This window comes from Balaenoptera physalus (genome assembly GCF_965194825.1).
Source record: "Balaenoptera physalus genome assembly, chromosome: 6".
NCBI lineage: Eukaryota > Metazoa > Chordata > Mammalia > Artiodactyla > Balaenopteridae > Balaenoptera > Balaenoptera physalus.
Genome location: NC_138885.1, coordinates 8596810 through 8617434, shown reverse-complemented (window position 1 = coordinate 8617434; position 20625 = coordinate 8596810).

Genomic DNA, 20625 nt, shown 5'->3' with positions numbered 1-20625 from the left:
CCTTGGCAACCACAAGTCTGTTCTCTATGTCTGTGAGCCTGTTTCTGTTTTGTAGACAAGTTCATTTGTGTCATATTTTAGATTCCACATATAACTCATATCATATGTTATCTGTCTTTCTCTTTCTGACTTACTTCACTTAGAATGATAATCTCTTGTTGCATCCATGTTGCTGCAAATGACCTTGTTTCTATTACAACAACTTCTTACTGGTATCCTGCCTGAATCTTCCTTCACTCCAACTGATTCTCAGAACTGTTATTAGTTATCTTTCTATGAAAGAAACCATAAGCTATGTTTACTTTAATGCTTCTGTTGCACTACTTTTACCTTCAAGACACTGTTTTTAAATGTACCCGGAAATTTGTTTTTATTTCAGGTATGATGAGGGTGACAGATCAGGAAATGACTGCCATTGAAAAAAATCATTTGTTACTTACAGTTCCTAAGAAGAGGGTCACGTTCCACCAATGCGAGGCCACATGGGGAAGCACCAGGGTTGGTCAGAAAGCAGAAGGAATGAGAGGAAAACATGAGCAAAAAGCTTTATTGTGGTTTTCATAGGAGAAACAGGTGAGGTACATCAGCAGCTGAGCAGGTTTAGAACTGGATAGTTTGAATAATTGCAGGGAGCTCTGGGCTATGTGGGCAGTTCCTACTTGTCTGGTCTAATAGCTGACCCTGGAGTGATAGAAGGAAGGGGTATACTGTTCTGGGCTGCAGGAGCCTGATAAAAGGAAGCAGGTGGGAGTTTGAACTTGAGATGGGTTGACTGCATATCAAAGGCATGTCCACAGGCAAGCAGTTTACTATCTCTAGGAATTAACTACCCTTGGGAAGGGTGGTCTCTGCCATGTCAGCAAGGTCCCATGATGCCAAAGCATTATAAAATACAGAAAATAAAAAACATGATTAAAACAGACAAAATCCTTCTTGGTTCGGCTCTGAGGTCATTCACACTCTGCCTCTGCACAACTTTCCCAGCCTCCTCTCCAGCTACTCCAGAGCACAGGCCGGGTTCCCATCACACAGCTCTCCTCCATCTGCAGCCAGCCACCCATGCCCTTCCCACTCCTGTGGCTTTTCACATATTGTTCCATGTGTTGGGAATTCTTTTCCTCACATTCTTCACCTAGCAGACTCATCTGGAGGTTTTCAGAAAACCTGCTCGAATTTCCTCTCTCTTTGGTACACACACATGTTCTTTTCTGTCACATTCTATTTAATTTGGATTATATCCCAGTTGTGTGTATCACTTAATAAGCTGTATGTCATTTATCTGTTAACAGGTGTGTCACCACCACCAAAATGGGAGTCCTATAAGTAGACACCGTCTTATCCATCCTTGTTCCTCATTGACTCACATATGTGTTAGACTTCATAGGCACACACCTAACATCAGTTGAATGCGTGGCAGACTTGAGCCCTTTCATATAGAAGCAAGCAGCCACATGAATTTAAGTAGCTTCCCAGGGTATTATCATGTTAAGGTAAAGCTGCTTGGCTTTACATTAGGACTTAAACTCCAAGGCAAGTCGTCTGATAAAAATAGGATTTATTAGTAAAGCCAAAAATCATCTTTAATCTCAGAAGTTTGATTGGTTTGGATTTTGGAAAGCTGATTTTTTAAACTGAAGCCCTAGTTCCTCTACCATCACATAGCTCAACAAAAATGTATGTGCCTGGCTTAAAGGGAAGAAGCAGAGAGGTTTACTTTAATTCTATGTTGAATCTTTTGGAACCAACACTGCTTCCTTCAGGTTGTGAGGTGAGAGAAATTTAGCTTTTTGTTAGATAAAAACTTCTAGGGATAACCCTACAGAGAAGAGAGGGAGATTTGGGAAGACAGCAGGCTTTTTCCCAGTCACCACTGAAATCATTCCATGTGGAGAGAGTCTAATTTTGCCTTTGAATTATTGAGCATAAAGTAACCAACTGTTAGTTTAATCCTCCTTAGCTACCCATGAGATTTGTTGATGGAGTGTGAGTGACACAAGATATCATCAGAAAGATATAATAAAATTCTTGTGTTTCCTCAAATGAGGGGTCCTTTGTTCACCCCAGTTCACCCCAGTTAATATGAGATTCTCTGCAAGGTAGTTTACAAACCCCTCTTCACCTAAGGTGTAAATGTTTACCCTGCAGAACCAGAGGGCTCATTTCTGTAAAAGTATCAAGGAACTTTACATATACATATACGCACACATGTATGTATGTAGCCATGCATGCAAGTACAGTGTATGCATTACATAAATATGTATACACACATAGAGAAAGGGAAAGAGAGAGTGAAATTCTTGTAAGTCAAGAGATGATAGTCATGTGGGCATGAAGAATATTCTATTGGCAAGAATGACCTTGACTGCAAGAAGAAACCCCCAACTTTGTGTTGTGAAGCTCATTCTGGGAATCATGGCATTTGACACCTCACCTCCAGCTTCCTCCAAGGCCACACTCTTCCCAGCTGATGAGAGTCCTATTTAGTCAGACACTACATTTATGTCAAGAGCAAACAGCCAATTGTTTTATGGTCACTCTTCCCCTAAAGTATTTCTGGGCATGAGGGATTTGTGAGAACAAAAGGATACAAGTAAGTGCTGGAGTAGATTTGATTTATTAAGTGTGGGATTATTTCTGACATTTATAGTGTGACTCAGAGTGCAGAACTGGAAAATATGGACTCATCACTTTGCACGATGTTTATATAAGAAAGGGAGATGTGACCTGGGGCAGATGTGACAAACTGGAAATTTGTCTGTAGTCCCCTCCCTCGGAGGTTCCTGTCAGCTCTACTCCACTTCCTCATGAACTCTGCACAAGAGCCAAGATCCTCATTAGCTTTCTCCACACAATCACATCAAAAATATTATTTTACTTTTATTTGAAAAGAATTTTGAATATAAAGAAAAATTGCAAAAATAAAAACAGTGTGAAAACTACCCATGTAGAATTTACCCAGAATGAGGTTAATATTTTACTTCATTTGCTTTATCATCCGTTTATCTGTTTTTGTATCTACCATCTATCTAATCTATCTATCTATCTACCTAATTTGAGGGTAAGTTAAATACACCAATCCTTTTCCCCTAAGTACCTCAGTGTGCATTTTCTAATAATAGAGATATGCTTTTATGCAACCACCATACAATGATAAACTTCAGTAAATTTACTGGCACTGCACTTTGATTTAACCTACTCTTCTGTCCTAATTTTATCAGTTGACCCAATAATGTCCTCTATAGCACTGTTTCCCTCTAGTTCAGGATCCAATTCTCCATTTAGTATTCCATTTAGTTGTTATTATCTTTGCCTTCCTTTAATCCCAAACATTCCCATAGCCTTTCTTTGACTTTTATGACTTTGTCATTTTTGAGGAACACAAACTCCCTTTTTTGATTAAATACAATGATTCTCATTCTGTATTTGTCTGATGTTTCTTCATGATTAAATTAAGGTTATGCATTCTTGAAACACTGCATAGTTGACCTTGTGTTCCTTTCAGGGTACCACACCTGTGTGTCCATCTGTCCTTCAAAGGTGATGTTAATGTTGATCACCCAGTCAAGGAGCTTCCCAATTTCTCCACCACAGAATTACTGTTTTTCCCCTCTTTGCAACTAATATGCAGACTGTAGGGAGACATTTTTAGACCATGCAAATATCCAGCTCTTCATCAGAATTTCCCTACATTTGGCATCCATTGATGATTCTTGCCTAATGCAATCCTTACCATCTTGATTGCAAAATCATTCTTTTCAACCCTAGCACTACTTCCACATTTAATAGATGGCCTTCAGCACCCTACTGTAATTCCTCTCTACCATTAATCTATCTGTCTGTCAACCTATCATAAATATTGACTGATAAATTACTATTTGAAATGGTTTATAATTCATTACTGCATTGAAATATTTGATTCTCACATTGTTCCATAGTTGGCCTCTGAAAATCCCTTCTGTGTTTTTGTAACGAGCCTCTATCATTTTTTTCACAGTTCTTACTCTCTGGCATGCAAGATGTTCCAAGCTCATGTTTTGGTTCCAAGCTCCTTTTTAAAAAATGTTATTAAAATATAGTTGATTTACAATGTTGTGTTAGTTTCCAGTGTACAGTAAGGTGATTCAGATATATATATATATATATATATATATATATATATATATATATATACATTCTCTTCCATTATAAGTTATTACAAGATATTGAATATAGTTCCCTGTGCTATACAGTAGGTCCTTGTTGGTTACCTATTTTATATATAGTAGTGTGTATATGTCAGTCCCAAACTCCTAATTTGTCCCTCTCCCCTCCTTCACTTTCATAACCATGAGTTTGCTTTCTATGTCTGTGACTCTATTTCTGTTTTGTAAATAAGTTCATTTGTACCCTTTTTTTTTAGATTCCACATATAAGCAATATAAGTGATATCATATGATATTTGTCTTTCTCTGTCTGGCTTACTTCACTTAGTGTGATAATTATGCCTTGAAATCAGCCATTTCTCTGTCTGGCACTGGTGTATTTTAATGGAAATGGTATTAGAGTCCAAGATCTGAGCATTAGGTGTGCTCATTGCTACTAGGATGGCATTGCTTCTTGGCTTTTTTGGCAGACAGAGGTAGGAAATAGCTACATATTTTTCACATTAAAATGCACATACAATACAAATATGCATATGCACACGCATGTGCATACATATGCACATGTGTATACATATGCACATGCATATACATATTTTAGAAGTCCTGAGTTCACACCAATACCTCAGTTCTAATCCACCTCCCATTCCATATTAGTTTATCCTATAGGGAGTATCTTGGCTCCTAACAGCCTCAACACATTTACTTATTTGCTCAATCCTATATCACATCTAATATAGCTCCAAAATTATGCTTGTAAAACTAAAACCAACCTACTCAAAAGTTCATAATGATTGTATATTGTCCCCTCCCCCCATGCACACACCAAAACACATCCTATCCTGCCCCAGATTATGGACCTAGAGTCAAATGCTGTCACAATTAGTGATTAGAATAAGTTCTTTTCTTGCTTTCTTTCTGTTCACCTTCAAGTGTGTTTAACGTATTCATTTGAAATATAATTAAATTCATTTGTTTCAATTTTCTTTCCGTTTTAGTCTTCCTTCCATTCTTATTGATTTGATTTTAGTTTTTGAATATGTAAACCATTGAAAGGCTTTAGAAAGTCAAAACATGACAAAGTTATACCTAGAAAATTGTTCCTTTCTCATGTACCCTTTCAGCCCAGACCTCTCCCCACTGTCTTCTTATAGGTAACAAACTTGATTTTTAAAAATTTATTCTCCCTATGTTTCTTCTAAATAAATCTCTTTAACTAAGCTTTCCTTCATCTTGCATGGCAGAAGTGAAAGAAGAACTCTTATATTCATCAGATGCCCGCACCATTTAACCCCCACAGCATCCCTAAAAGGAAGGTGCCATCTCAGTCTGAGATAATGGGATCTTCACCTGGAAAAATGCCATTTATGTTGGAACGGGAAAGAAGAATGGATTTGGCATCCTTTCAACATTTGGGGCTAGGCGGTCAGGAGTTAGAAATGGTTCAGGGCTCTGTGTGTCCCTGTGACTAGAAACCCTCCAGACCCAGCCATCCTGAGACTGTGGCCATGCCTTAAGAAGATGATTGTATAGGAGAGCAAAAATCAGGAAAAGTGGGCCACTAAAGAGCTGTAACTTTTGGAGCCAAGATCCATGGTGGAACACCACTGGGTGAATACCCTAACACTGTGGAAGAGAGATGTTTCCTTCAGATACAAGCTCCATCAGCAGCCGTAGACTCCCCAGGTCTCATCTGTAGGAGATGGAGATGGTATCTGGCCATCAGGCATCAGAGTTGATTCAGGGACAAACAAGATGGTGCGGGCAACCAGACTCACTGGGTTAGACACTGTGTGATCATTAAAATAGGCAAAAGGACTGTACATGGCCTGCCAACTACATTCCCTCCTTGGGAGGTGATGAGAACCAGAAGTGGCGTCTTGGACTGAGTAAATTCACCCTGATGCCCCAAAGTTATGCCAGCAGGAAGGATGATAAGGACAGAGAACAACATTCTCCTAATCATCTGGGTAGGGAACCCTGAATCGTCTGAGTGTTCCAAAGAGCACAATCATATTTTGTGCTCAAGCCAGTGAAGGTTATGCCAGTTTTATAGATGAGAAAACAGGCTGAAGAATACATGCAGCTTGGTGACCGTCACACACTTAGTAAACGTCAGAACTAGGTTTAGGAACTTGGACTTTCTGAATACAAAGTCCATACTCTGAGGACAATACAGAGAAAGTCAGGGACCTGAGTTTTTAATATGCAAATCCTTTAGCAACTCACATCCCCTCCCTATGCCTCATTTTCCCCATCTGTCTAAGCGGGTGGATAGAATTACCTCTAAACTCTCTTCCAGTTCCGAAATGAACATCTGACCTTTGAGTGTGTGTGTGTGTGTGTGTGTGTGTGTGTGTGTGTGTGTTTGTGTGCGTGTGTGGGTTGGGGACAGAGGGGTTCATTTTCCAGTGACAAGGGCCTTAACTAAAAGAAATGAATCAACACGGGTCATGAAACTTCAGGGAAAATGTGGAGAAAACATGGATTGGCTGGGATGTGTGGATATTGGGGTTTCCTGGTGGCTAATGTCATGACAGATAGTGGTAGGGAGCAGTAGATAGGAGCTTGGAGAGGAGCCTTGACATCAGCAATGGGCTCCAGGGTGAAACAAGCATGGCAGGATGGGAACAAGAAATGATGGTTGAAAATCTCTTGGCATCTCCCTTTGGCTAAGAGCTTTTTATATGTTTCCTTATTTAATTCCTACAGGAATTTTATGAAATAGATGCTAATACTCATATATGCTACCTATGGGCAGGTTGAGCCTCAAAGAGGTGAGGAGGGCCTTGCCGATGGTATGTGGCTAGTTAAGGAGAAAGTGAGAGTATCTCACCAGCCTTCCTGCTGGACTTGAAAGATCATCTTCCCCTCTCCCTGCTTCATCCCCGAGGAGAGAGCGCAGTGAGAGTCAGCAGCAGGGAAGAAGCCGCCTAGTCTGCCCATTCTCTCTGGACTTTGAGATGTCACTTAGTGGACAGGCCACCTGGCTCTTGCATTAGTTTACCTCCCTTTCTCTACCTAGTTGTATAAAAGAAGACATTTGGTAATTAGTTTTTCAGATCTACAAGGCCTGTGTAGGAAAGGCTGTAAATTAAACAGTTCACATTTCCATAACATTGCAGTCCAAAGGGCATCGTCCCTGGAGCAATGATGCATAACTTTTACTAACCAAAGGCCCAGGATCCAAAAGCCCCTTGCCCCTGCTTTGTGATGAAGTTAGGCATGCAAAACAGAAAAATAATTGGACTTGTTTATCTCTTGATTTTCTTAAAATCTGAGTCTAACTGAACAAGGCTGTCAGGCACTGTTCCCTAAGAGAGGTTTACTGTATGAAAAAAGACGAAAGAAAAAAAAAGGCATTTACTATGTAATTTCCACCTCATGCCAAAAAGATTAGAAGCGGATACCACAATACATGCGGTAGAACATGATGGAAAGAGATGAAGAGGTCCAGGAGAAGCGAGACCCAGTAGACTCTAGCAAAGACTGGGAAGACAGCAAATTAAAGGCAAGAGACTGACGGTGACCAGGTGGAGAGAGGTCTAAAAATGGTTTGTTGACAGTTCGAAGGATGACAGGACAAAGTGAAAGTTACAGACACAGGAAATGGAGTTAGGACTAGAGGATCCATGAAGGGGATTAACTTCCAGGTAGTTACTTGCATTGGGCAAGTCACAGCAGGCAGGGGGTTAGTGGGGGGAAGAGGAGACAGTCCCAGGAAAGGTGTGTCCTGGGGGCAGAGGAGCACAGATCAGCCACAGATTGGGGTCTCAGGCATGTGGGCTGTGAGATCAGCCCTTTGACTCTTTTTTTTTTTTTTTTTTTTTCTTATTTTTTTTTTTTTTTCCTAATCATTTCACATTTCATTATTTTCTATATGCTTGAGGTTATGAGCCCTTTGACTCTTGACAAAGGTCAAAGCAAGCCATGGAGTCGGTGCCTTAACCATTCTTAATCAGGGCCAGCCCTGCAAGCGGAGGCCAAAACTAAGGAAGTCCAGGGTATATCAGGAGGCTCATTAGGAGGACCTGAAGTTAGGCAAGGAGGTGAAGGAGGAGACCTCAGCTGTACCCTACCAGGGTCTGGAATGGGCACTGGAAGGGCAAGAAGCAAGGTGATTTCTGATATTAAAAAGGAACTTAGGGACTTCCCTGGCGGTCCAGTGGTTAAGACTCTGCGCTCCCAATGCAGGGGACATGGGTTCGATCCCCAGTCGGGGAATTAAGATCCCACATGCCGCACGGTGCAGCCGAAATAAAAAAAGAAACCTAAATCTAAAAAAGCCAAATTCATGGAAATAGCAGAATAGTGGTTGCCAGGGGCTGGGGCTGGGGGAGCTGGGGAAATGTTGGTAAAAGAGTACAAACTCCCAGATAAATAAGATCTGGGGATCTAATGCATAGCATGGTGACTCTAATGAACAATACAGTATTATATACTTGAAAGTTTTTAAGAGAGTAGATCTTAAATGCCATCACCACACACACACACACACACACACACACACACACACACACACAATCATAATTATCTGAAAACATGGAGACATTAACTAAACTCACTGTGGTAACCATTTTGCAATATATGCATGTATCTAATCATCACACTGTCCACTTTGAACTTACATATGTTATATATCAATAATATCTCAATAAAACTGGGGGAGGGGGAATTCTAGCTGAGCATCCCTCATTAATGGCATGCATGTCATGAGTGGGGCAAAATATAACAAATTTAGAGAACACCTAGTATTTGCCTAGAAATGTGCCAGGTTCTGGGGATATAGAGACAAACATGATTGGCCCCCTGCCCTGTCTTATGGAGGTTAAACTGTACACAGCTGATTATAGCAACTGCTTTGAGTACACAGGGAACTTTATTTCTGGCATGTGGAGTCAGGGAAAGCATTGGAGGAAACGTGGTATTTGGACTGGATCTTGAAAAATAGCAGGGAATTTTTCTAGGAGCAGAGGGGAAAGAGAATGACATTTCAGACAGAAAAAAAAAACAAAAAAAACCTGTTCTATGCATAGACTCCTGGAAGAAAAAAAAGTGTGTTCACTAGACATCCCAGTGGCAGGAAAATCAAACTAGACATTTTAGGGAAAAAAGATTGGTCAGGGTTGAAATAGAACCGTCAGTTAACCAACATAATTGTATTAAATAGAGTTCATATTCTCTAAGCAGGCTTTTCCCACAGTGTTTCTCATAGTTATTTATAATTATTAAAAAAGTATGTAGAGGAGTTTCATTGTCAGTAACTGTGAGGTAATTGGGGGTTACACATACTGAAGACTTCTCAGAGCTTTTAATATATTCATGTGTGTTTTGAATTCCAAAGAGGGGGTGTAGCATGAAACATTTCTTGTGTTCATTAGAAGATGGAATAGTTCATTTTTTCCAACCCAGATATAAATGGAACAATCTAAGAAACTGTGGCTTAAACATTCTGTATAATCTAAGAGTTTAAGGCCCATGTCTCCATTTATTTCACCTTGCAAAATCTTTGTCATAAGAGTTTACATAGTATATGGTAATTATTTGCACCTCTGTCTCTCTGTAGACTTTTGCTGTCCAAGTTGGTGGCCACCAGCCACATGTGACTCTTAACAACGTGAACTATGGCTGGTTTGAACTGAGATGTGCTGTGACTGAGGAATCATCAGAAAGTACACATGTGCCTTGCAATGTATTTCTATCAGACAGCACTGCCCAGGCTGTTTGAGTGTGGGGATCTTACTCATCTATATATTTTTGATAATTAACACATTTCTCGTCATATAATAGGCATTTAATAAATATTTCTTGAATGGATAAAATAAGTAAATAAGTAAAACCCTATCCATAAATACTTGCTGCACTTAAAGTCTGATACCAAATTTATTTTCCCATTTTCTCACTTGAATCCTAAAAGGCTGTTTCTGCTTATACATAAATGACCTCTTTACTGATATAAATACCGCATTCGCATGTATGAAATGTATCTCCTAAATTGTTTTAACATATCCTGGAAGCTGGCCCTCTAAGCAATAACATTTTCTTTTAAAAGAATTCATAATGCTGGCTATGAAACCATTTGCCACAGTTGGGAAACTTGCTTATGAGTATCCAACAGCTCATGTAATTACACGGCTTCCTTCACCCCCTGCATTCTCATGTCTGACCTCATCTCCCTTTTTTCCCATTGCCCCCAAGGAAATTCCTTTATGAAAAAAACAATCAAAAACTCCCTGATCTCCAAAGCCTTGTCTCATACTCACAGTTCTAGACTTTCCAAAGCGTTAAGTTCTCTCAGGCAAGCTTCCAATTGCTATAATAGCCCACCCTCCAGATAATGCTCTGGTCTTCTGCTACACCTCCTCCTTCAAGGACCTTTCTTCTCCTTCTTCTCCCTGCCCTGACACAGACTTTCTGGGGCCCTGGGCAAGTCTCAGCAATCTTTGAAATCGAGATAATAGCATGTGTCATTACTCCCAGGCACTTTGTAAGTGAAGTGAATTAATGAAAGGAAGGAAGGAGCTGTGTAAACCCCCAAGGGTGAATAAGGTGTGAAGTATATTCTTACTAAATTGGAATTGACTGAAGCAGGAAAGCTCACTACATTTTTCTTGAACTTATGAGCCTTCCTCATACTTTGAAGGAATTTAAACCTATCTATCTCCATGTGCCTAGAGATGAACCATCTAGACTCTTTGTATTTTTACCCATCACACTGATACTTGCAATCACCATCCCAAGTTCCTTCTTTTTTTCTTGACATCTGATTTAGAGCAGAGTGTGGAAGAGTAGCCCTATAGTAATGAGAGGACTTTCTTCTCATGTTGTCCAAAACATCATTACACAATTATAATGATCTAACATAGAGAATTATATTTTACTTTTAATTGGATATGAATATTAGTAGATAAAATTTAATATATTCCTTTCTTTTTTCAGGAGATGCATTGGCTATGTGGATTTTAGTAAGATGTTTAACTTGAGACTACACCAAGCAGTGATTAAATGCTAGACTGTTAACTCAGATCAACTAAGGTTTTGCTGTACAATGAAAAACTACCAAGTTTTTCCCATTCCATCAAGAGGCTAGGAGAAGAGGGGAAAGAGAATGAAGGAGTCTATTTCTCCTTCATTTGAATATGGGTTGGCCACATAACTTGCTTTGGCCAGTGGATCACCAGCTATTGTGATCTAAGTAGAGGCATGAACAATAAACTGCTAGTGAGGTTTGTCCTCTTGCTATTTGGGGATTGCTTCAGCTACCCCAAGAAGAAGCCTGGGGAAGCCTACAGAGGATGATGGGCATGGTACCCTGTCACTCTCATTGTTTCAGCCAAATGTCAGACATATGAGGCCATCCTAGACCATCCGACTACTGCCTAGCCTGCCATCTCACCAAAGACACATGAGAGAACCTGAAAACTGCCCAGGAAACAACAGAATGTGTAAGCTAAGTAAATGGTTATTTTTTTAAGCCACATATTCTGGGTTGGTTTGTAATGCAGCGAAAGGAAACTGATACAGAAGCACTTACCCAGAAGTGGTGTGCTACCATTAAAAACAAAACCTCAAACACAGGCATTGACTTTGCAACTGGACAGTAGATGGAGACAGGAAAAGCAGTGGGGAAACCCTTAGCAAAGGCAGCAAATTTCCAGTGGAGGCTAGTAAATTGAGGAGGAAACTACTAGAGCAGCTAGAAAAATGTTGATGCCTTTGGCATAATAGGCAGTTTGCAAAGCTGTTGCCTGGAGTAAATTGACAATGGAGCATAGTCTTATGAGAGAGCAGCTAAAAAAGAACTGTTTAGATGGCACACACAAGTTGGAGAACATATAGAGGAACTCGCACTTGTTGGGTTAGAATATAAGATTGATATCATTCTTAGTCCCCAAGTGGAAAACAATTCTCAAGTGATCCAAGATCTTGGGGCAAAGATCAAAACAAAATGTGGCTGTAGATTCCTTAGTTAACTTCTGAAAGATTTATCAAGGTGTCCCTTTCAGCAAAACAAAAATGTTCCTTTGCATCTTAAGGGTATGTTCTTACAGAAGGCTAATCCCAAAATAACTAGCTGTAAGGCTACAAGAGGGAAGTGTGCCCTCAAACAATTCTGGGTGTGGCATTCACCATATGGACTGGAGTATGATCTAATGAATAGAAAGTCCAGGATATCTTTAAGTTGTAACAGCAAAAGGGCCACTAGCTTGAACCAAAAGGAACTGATGTTGCTGAAAATGCCAGAACACCTCTAATGCTCTATCGGCAGGACTTAGGCTGAGAAAGTTACTCAGTTGTGACATGGACATTTTTTACAGTAAAGGAAAACCTTCTGAGAAGGCAAACTAAGAGTCCAGAGTAAGAATCTACTCAAGGATGCAGAACCAAGCTCTAACCCAAACCCAAAGCTTTCCAGCTCATGCACATAATTATCAGCTAAATTAAATTATTGTTTGAAGCCATTATGGGATGGTTTGTCATATAGCGGAATTTAACGGATAGAGTTTTGAATTTTGGCACCGCAGTTTCCTGAAATAACTGCCACCACTGTGTCACTTTAGACAAAAATTAATTTGCTTTTTCTGATTTTTAATTTTCACAAATGTAAAATAAGATTAAATACATACCTCGTAAGCTTGTTTTGTGCTAATGATATATAGTTCTTGGTGTGGGCTCTGCTCAAAAGTTTGATTTCTCTAAAAATTGCAATGACTGTATTATTATTTTATGAGCTTCCATTTTCTCATCTGTACAAGATGATGATAATCCCCACCTCTTGATGTTGTTTTAAAAACCAAATGAGAATACCTGGCAGAAATAGAACTGATCCGTCTGGTTAGAGATGGATAAGTTAAATTGTGATCAAGCATGAGGTTGTGACCTTAATTCCTGTTACCTTTTCTGTCATGAAAAGAATTACATTTTTCAGATTAAAAATAAAAATTAAAGGCTGTAAATATATCCTTTATAAATTTCAAATGTAGTCTCCTAATCTGAATAAACAATAGCACACTGTATTAGGAATGCCCTATGTCTTTGTAAATATAATTCCCATGGTCCCAGACACTGCTCTTTCCAGGATTCAGTTCTGTCCCCTGTGAACTCACCCCTTTCTCCAATATCTTACTCTTCCCTGGTATTATCTCAATTTTCCTTCTCCAGAGATTTCCTCAGCTTCCATTTGCTCCTCTTGCAAACCAGAACCCCTCCTCCCTCCATCACTTGCATTGCCAACCACCTCATCAGGAAGCACCCTTAGGGGCTTCCCTGGTGGCTCAGAGGTTAAGAATCCGCCTGCCAGTGCAGGGGACACGGGTTCAAGCCCTGGTTCGAGAAGATCCCACATGCCGCGGAGCACCTAAGCCCGTGCACCACAACTACTCTAGAGCCCACGAGCTACGACTACTGAGCCCACATGCCACAACTACTGAAGCCTGTGCGCCTATAGCCCATGCTTTGCAACTGCAACAAGAGAAGCCACCACAATGAGAAGCCTGCGCACCGCAACGAAGAGTAGCCCCTCTCACCTCAAATAGAGAAAGCCCGCACACAGCAATGAAGACCCAATGCAGCCAATTAATTAATTAATTTAAAAAAAGAAGCACCCTTCAACAGACTCACAGACTTAGAGAAAGAACTTACGGTTACCAGGGGAGAAGGGTGGGGGGAAGGGATAGTTAGGGAGTTTGGGACTGACATGTACACATTGCTATATTTAAAATGGATAACCAACAAGGACCTACTGTATAGCACAGGGAGCTCTGCTCAATATTCTGTAATAACCTAAATGGGAAAAGAATTTGAAAAAGAATAGATACACGTATATGTAAAACTGAATCACTGCTGTACACCTGAAACGAATGCAACATTGTTAATCAATGATACTCCAATATAAAACAAAAATTTAAAAAAGAGTGAATTACTACTAACACAACATTGTAAATCAACTAGACTTGAATAAAATACATTTTTAAAAATTAATAAAATAAATAAATAGGAAGCACCCTTCAAGTGCATGAACATTCAAACCCAAGAGAAGCCACAAGGCGAGGAAACGCCTCGGGGGAAAGATGGCAGTCAGGAGACCACAATCGAAGAAGGAGACAAGGAAGCACAGAGGGAGACCTCCTAAGAGCTGCCTGGAAAAGAAACATCACGCAGTGATGTTAACAAAGCAATGCAGTGGCTGCAGATAGCACATGGGAAGCACCAAGGAAACGGTACATGTCTGTGGACTGCGGTGATCTGTGAGCACTTCCTGAAGGAGAGAAATTGGCAGGGCCTTGAAGACACGTATTATTGGAATGGACATTCATACTCATTTAATAAGTATTTAATGAGTATCTGCTATGAGCCAGGTATTATGCTACTTAATGAGGGAATAATAAGTAATGATATCAATAATAATGCCTGGTCTTTGTGTGGCATTTTTTAATTCCTAATCCACTCGGGAATGATCGTGTGAACATCAAGGAAGGAAAGAAGAGGGCTAAATGGAGGCTGGAGTGGATTGAACACCTACCTCTGTGGTCCTAGCCCTGTGCTGGCATTTGACATCAGTGATTTCATGGAAACCACTCTCGGAGGTCCGTTCAATCATTATCCCAATTTGGGGTTGAAGAAAAGTAAATCAAGAAAGATATTAGGTGACCTGACTAAGTTACAGAGCTCATGCTGGTAGAGCTGGAAACGGAAGCAAGATCTGAGTTTCTCCAAAGCTGAAGCTCGGGGTGGAAGAGTCAGAAGTTGTATTCAGGGTCTGTTTGAACAGAGTCCTGGGGAGGGTGGAAGGAGGAGGAGGATGGGGAGTGGGGAAGGGGGTAAGGGTTAGGGTTAGGGTTAGGGAGAGATCAGGAAGAATAAGGGATCCAGATCTCTCCCTACAGAAGCCAAGTCCATTCACTCAGAGATCATCTCCCTCCCAGGGGAGAGCTGTCATTATGACTAATTAGCACCTGGAGCACTTTTCCCAGTCCAAAGCTATTCTTTCTTATAATCACCAATTAGCACCTGTCACAGTCGTTTTCTTGGGCAGTTGGTGAGGATTGAGATGCTGGCAGGTTGGAGATTTCACAAAAGCCCTGCAGTTAATAGCGGTGATATTCAGAGCAAAACTAATAGCTCACGCTTGGAATGAATCCCCTCTTTTATAGGACCAGATTCTCCCAGGACCTGTACAGTTTGATTTTCCTGGACCCAAGCATGTTAACAAGCTATTGCTAGCCAGTAATAACTTGTGGGGCACCCCTGGTCAGAGAGCAGAGCACTTTATCACTGAATAATCCAGCTGATTTATTTTATTACGGGGGGAGCTTGTAAAAGGACAATTCATTTCCCCCTGCTCGGAGGTGATTCTCTAAGCCATCCTTCTCAATATTGTCACCCTGACTCTCATTGCTGCAGAAGCTGTGCCGTGCAAAGACCCCTCCAGGACCCAGACTGGAGAGACGGTAGCCAGAGTGTGAGCTCTGCAGTGAAAGCAGTGCACTTAGCTTTCCATCCCTAAATTGGAACATCTTATTGCAGAGGGATGCCCCTGCCCCAGGTCACACAGAGCCCTCCCTTCTCCTGCACATGCACCACAGCACCTACAAGACTCAACGACAATGATGTGTTTTCATGCGAGTCTCCTCCATGCAGCTGTGCATGCTTCGATGTTCAATCTTTCCATGCGATTTAACTCTTGGGCCAAAACCAAACCCAGAACCCAACCCTGGTAAGAATGACTGGAGCTAGCGTGTGTTCATTTGCTTTCCCAGCATCTGTTATCCGTTTTCCTGATAATAACACTTTGATATTATTTGAGGGAATCAGCCTTTCCCTGTCTCAGTTCCTGTTATTGGGTGAGGTTAACCTTTTCCCAGGCAGCAACATAGGCACGGGACACGGGAGGGGTCCCTCCAGTCCACAGTGATTGGTCAGACCTGGGCACATTACCCAATTTGTGCCAAGGAGAGTAAAGGCCAGGAAGTTTCTGCCGATATTGGGAAGGAAATTTTCTCTTTTCTTAAGGGACCCAAACTGGGCAGGATATAGACCTGAACAATGTGTGGAAACTTTTGTTGTTGTATACAGAGAATCTGACTAATGATGAAAAGAGATGGAGGAAAAAACTCTTGGAGATAGAGAGAGACATAACCCTAATAACATAGTCTGAGTCTCTAGATCCACCCCTTCCTTCCTGAAGCCATTGCCCTCTGCCTCTCAGAGGCACTAGTCGTCTCTTCCTGTATAGCACTGGTTCACTGTACATTGCTACAGAGCAAGCCATCCCAAAATGCAGTAGCATTAAACGTCACCCTGCTTGATGTTCAGAATAACTCAGTGAGCTAGGTACTGTGGAAATAAGGGGAAAAGAGACTTAAAAGGGTTAAGGAACTTGCCCCAGTCAGTACATGGCATAGTAGGTGATCAATTAGTGTGTTAATAAGTTACTGATTTCTTTACTGAACAAAGAGAACTTACTCACACTCATCTCAGACTCCCAAGGAAAAGAGGTCCTGTGCATCAGGCCTTATGGTTTGCTTTCTGGTCCCTCCCTGCCTGATCCTCTTGTGCATGGGCAATGCCCAGTGTTTTTATTGCCCATCTACTCCACACTGAAATCTGTGCTCTGGAAAGCATCTAAAACCTATGGACCATCAGTCTTGCTCAGCACCAGACTTTGCTGAAATGCACGTTCATTCCCTACCCCGAATCCCCCTAAGTCAAAGGCTCCGGCACCATGAGACCAGCACCTAAAAATGTCGCTCTCCCTTTTCCAGCCTGGATCCCTTTTCTAGATCCACCTCCGGGTTCATTCACGCATCCCCTCACAATCTTTTTCTGCCATCCCCTGCATCAGGAGTCTGGGCAATCCCAACAGAGACCAGCCGAGCAGAGGGGCAGGGAAAATTTCTCTGGGGCTGAAGCTGGATCATGGCTCATTCTATACAAGAAAGATGGGCTCAAAGAGGCTGAAGAGCAGGTATCCACAGGGAGAGTTGATCTTCAGTGGCCAGAGAGCTGACTCCATTAGAGGGGGCTGAGGTCCAGGTCAAAGCACCCCCCGATACAAGTGAGGTTAGGGATGAGGAAAGGAGTAGGGCAGCATGAGTCAGGGTGATGAGCAGAGGCACTGAAGCCAGGCTGCCTGGACTTGAAAACAGGCTCCATCCCCTGTTAAATAGCCTTGAACTAATAATCAAATTCTCTATGCCTCATTTTCCTCATCTGTAAAATGCTATTGATGGTCTTATCCATTGTCCCTGTTGAAGTTGCTGGGAGACCTAAAACGAGTCAATACATGTAAAGGGATTACCCACGGCAGTGCTCGGGGAGGGATGGCTGTGAGTGTCATTACTGCTGTGATTGTTCCTCACAGCTCTGTGTCTGGTCTCTGGACCTGCTCAAGTGATGTAAGTAGAATCCGGCAAGTTCAAATGTCTCCCCATGTTTTCTAATTCCACAACTTCTTCTTTCTTGCACTTTTTATTATTTTCCTTAAAACTCCTCTATTTTAAGCTACCTACTACTCCTAGAGAACAACCTGAGTGAGCATTCAGGTCCAAATCTTGGTGAAACTCTTCCTTGGTGACCCAAAGGAGGCAGTTTGAGTTTGACAAATGTGTAACCTTGGTCTGAACCACTGAGAACTACACTAGTTCTATCAGTGTCTCTTAGGTATTGAAAGATTTCCAAATGCCACCACACTCTGGAGCAGGAATTAAAATACCTCTGTACCAGTTTCCTGTTGCTGATGTAAAAAATTACCACAAACTTTGCTTAGTGACTTAAAACAACACAAATGTATTGTATTATGTTTCTGGAAGTCAGAAGTCTGGCAGGGTATTACTTTGCCAAAATCTAGGAGTTGGCTGAGCTGCATTCTTTCTGGAGGTGGGAGGGGAGACTCTAGTTCCTTGCCTTTTCCTGCCTCTAGGGGCCACCTGCATTCCTGGGCTCATGGTTCTTTCCTCCACCTTCAAAGCCAACCATGTAACATCTTCACATCTCTCTGACTCTGACCTCTGTTTCTCTCATCACTTCTCCATCTTTTACTCTGAACCTCCTGCCTCCCTCTTATAAGGACCCATGTGATCACATTGGAACCACCCAACTAACACAAGGTAATCTTCCCACCCCAATCACATCCATGAAGTCCCTTTTACTGTGTAAGGTAACATAGTCACATGTTTATGAGATTAGGACACAGACAATTTGGGGAGGGGGGCATTATTCTACTTACCACAGCCCCACATCAATCAAGTGACTGGTTTATGCATCTCCAGACCGGGGTGTAGCCAACTAACCCAGAGTATCCCATATGCCAGAAATTGTGATCATCATAGAACGTTTTCCACACAATGGATCTAATTTTCAGTTCTCACAAGAGCCATGTGAAGCTGGCATTATCAATCATTCTCTATGAAATATGAGTCCTGAGGTTCCAAAAAGTTGCCATTTCTCTACAGAGAATCCTTAGATTTGAACTAAAGTTGCTGTGACCCCCCCCCAAACCCCACCTTCTTTCTATGTCACTCAGTCTTCTCAACACAACTCCAAAACAGTATTCCAAAAACAACGCCAGAAATGGAGTGCTTGCAAACACAGCACCACACCCACTGTGTCTGTGCCTCTGTGCCCACCAAGAGGGGATATTCGGGAAGCAGGAGCCCAGCGTGGCCATTACTGCCTTTGTTTCTTACAGCTGGCACAGAGTTTGTTCACTGTAGGTGCTTTAGAATTACACGCTTTCTAAATAAACTCTTAAAGAAACCTCCTTCAAAGATTCAAGTCAGAGGGATGGACAAAACAGCGCCCTCCTGAATCGTTCCTCCTTAAATTGTCAGTCTAGTAATCACCCACAGTCCTCACTGAATCCCTGCTGCCTGTAACATTTTGCCCTTGGCAGGCAGGAGATGCCAAAGACATGCAAGCACTTAGAAGCTCACCATCAATTTGAAGAGCCACCGAGAGTCCAGAGATGCTTGCAGAGCTCTCTGGGGCTGGTGAGGTGAGCATGGAGAGCAGCCTGAATGTGACCGAGGGCTCCAAGCCCTGGATCATCACCTCTACCCAGAACACTGATAAGTCTAGATCAGTGGTTGGGAATGCTGAAGTGCCTACAAATCTCTACAGAGGTGTGTGTTTTACACACTCCTGGGCTCCACCCACAGAGATTCTGGTAGAGTAGGTCTTCAGTGAGACATCTGCAAATTTAACAAGCACCCTGGCAAAGGTAGTTGTACAACTACGTCTTGAGAAACACTCTTCTGGATACTTAAACATGTCTTCCTGAATTAGGAAGTGGCATGGTAGCACTTCTTGAAATATCCCTCTCATTCACCGTGGACCGGAGGGGCATCTCAAGAGTCTAGGTAAAAGCAGGAAACAAGCAAATGCTGCATTAATTAGCAGAAATATACTGAAGACTCATCAACCACCAAGGTCTCCCTCTGCAGCCCCCATGAGAGGAACTCTGACTTACCTCGGTACCTGCAGCAGGTGGTACTGGGCCTCCTTGGCTCAGGCACTAAGCAAGTGCAGGTTGAATAGAAGAAAAGAAGGAAAAGGAATAGCTGAGTGGATGTTCTAGCTAGCTCACTTCCTGGGCTAAAGTGCATTGTCTTCTTACACAAGAAAGAGACGCACTATCCCAGAAAAGCTTTCCTCCCCACCTCCCAAAGACACACACACACACACACACACACACACACACACACACACACTCACACACACACACACACACACACACTCCTTTAAACCTTCTGACCTTTTTCCTCAATTTCTTCCCAGGTAATTAGCTTTATGAAAAGCTTCACTCAAATTGTTATTCCCCAGCCACAACAAAGCATGTGGGTTATCCTTAATGTTCTCGCAAGACGTCCGTAACCTTCTGTAACAGACTGCCGGGGCATTCAGAAAAGAAAAAAATCACATATGTTGTAAAATGGGAGAGACAGGTTACAGGTTATGCTTCTTGCTGAGATATGCATCTTCTTAACGTTGAGTCCAATGCTAAAAGCCTAGAAATGTCAGGTGACCTCAGAAGTATACAGTGTTGTGTTTTATTTTGTATATTTTATATTTTTCAGCCAACAACTCTTTATTCCTCTGCAGAAGTTTTTTTTAGTGTAATGTCTTTTTTTTCATTTTGCAGGACTCTCGAATTCTACCTTTTCCACCGATCTTGGTTTATTGTTAAAAATAAATGCCTTCCTTTAAAGAAACCTCCCACCTTTTGTGCTGTGCTTGGAGAAAAAAAGGGGAAAGTGAGCTGTAAAGAAAACAATGACTTTGGCTGCCATGAGGTGGGAATGATTTAAAAAGCCTCCATCCAATTGAGCAGAAAACCCGTGGCCTTTTAAAGCTGAACTCCTGGAAGATGCACTGCACATAATTGGAATCAGTGTGAATATCACATGCAACAAAATGAGAAAATGTCACTAACTTGTCCTTCTTCAGTGAAGAAATGCTTACCTTTCTGTTCTAAGGGCTTGAAAGG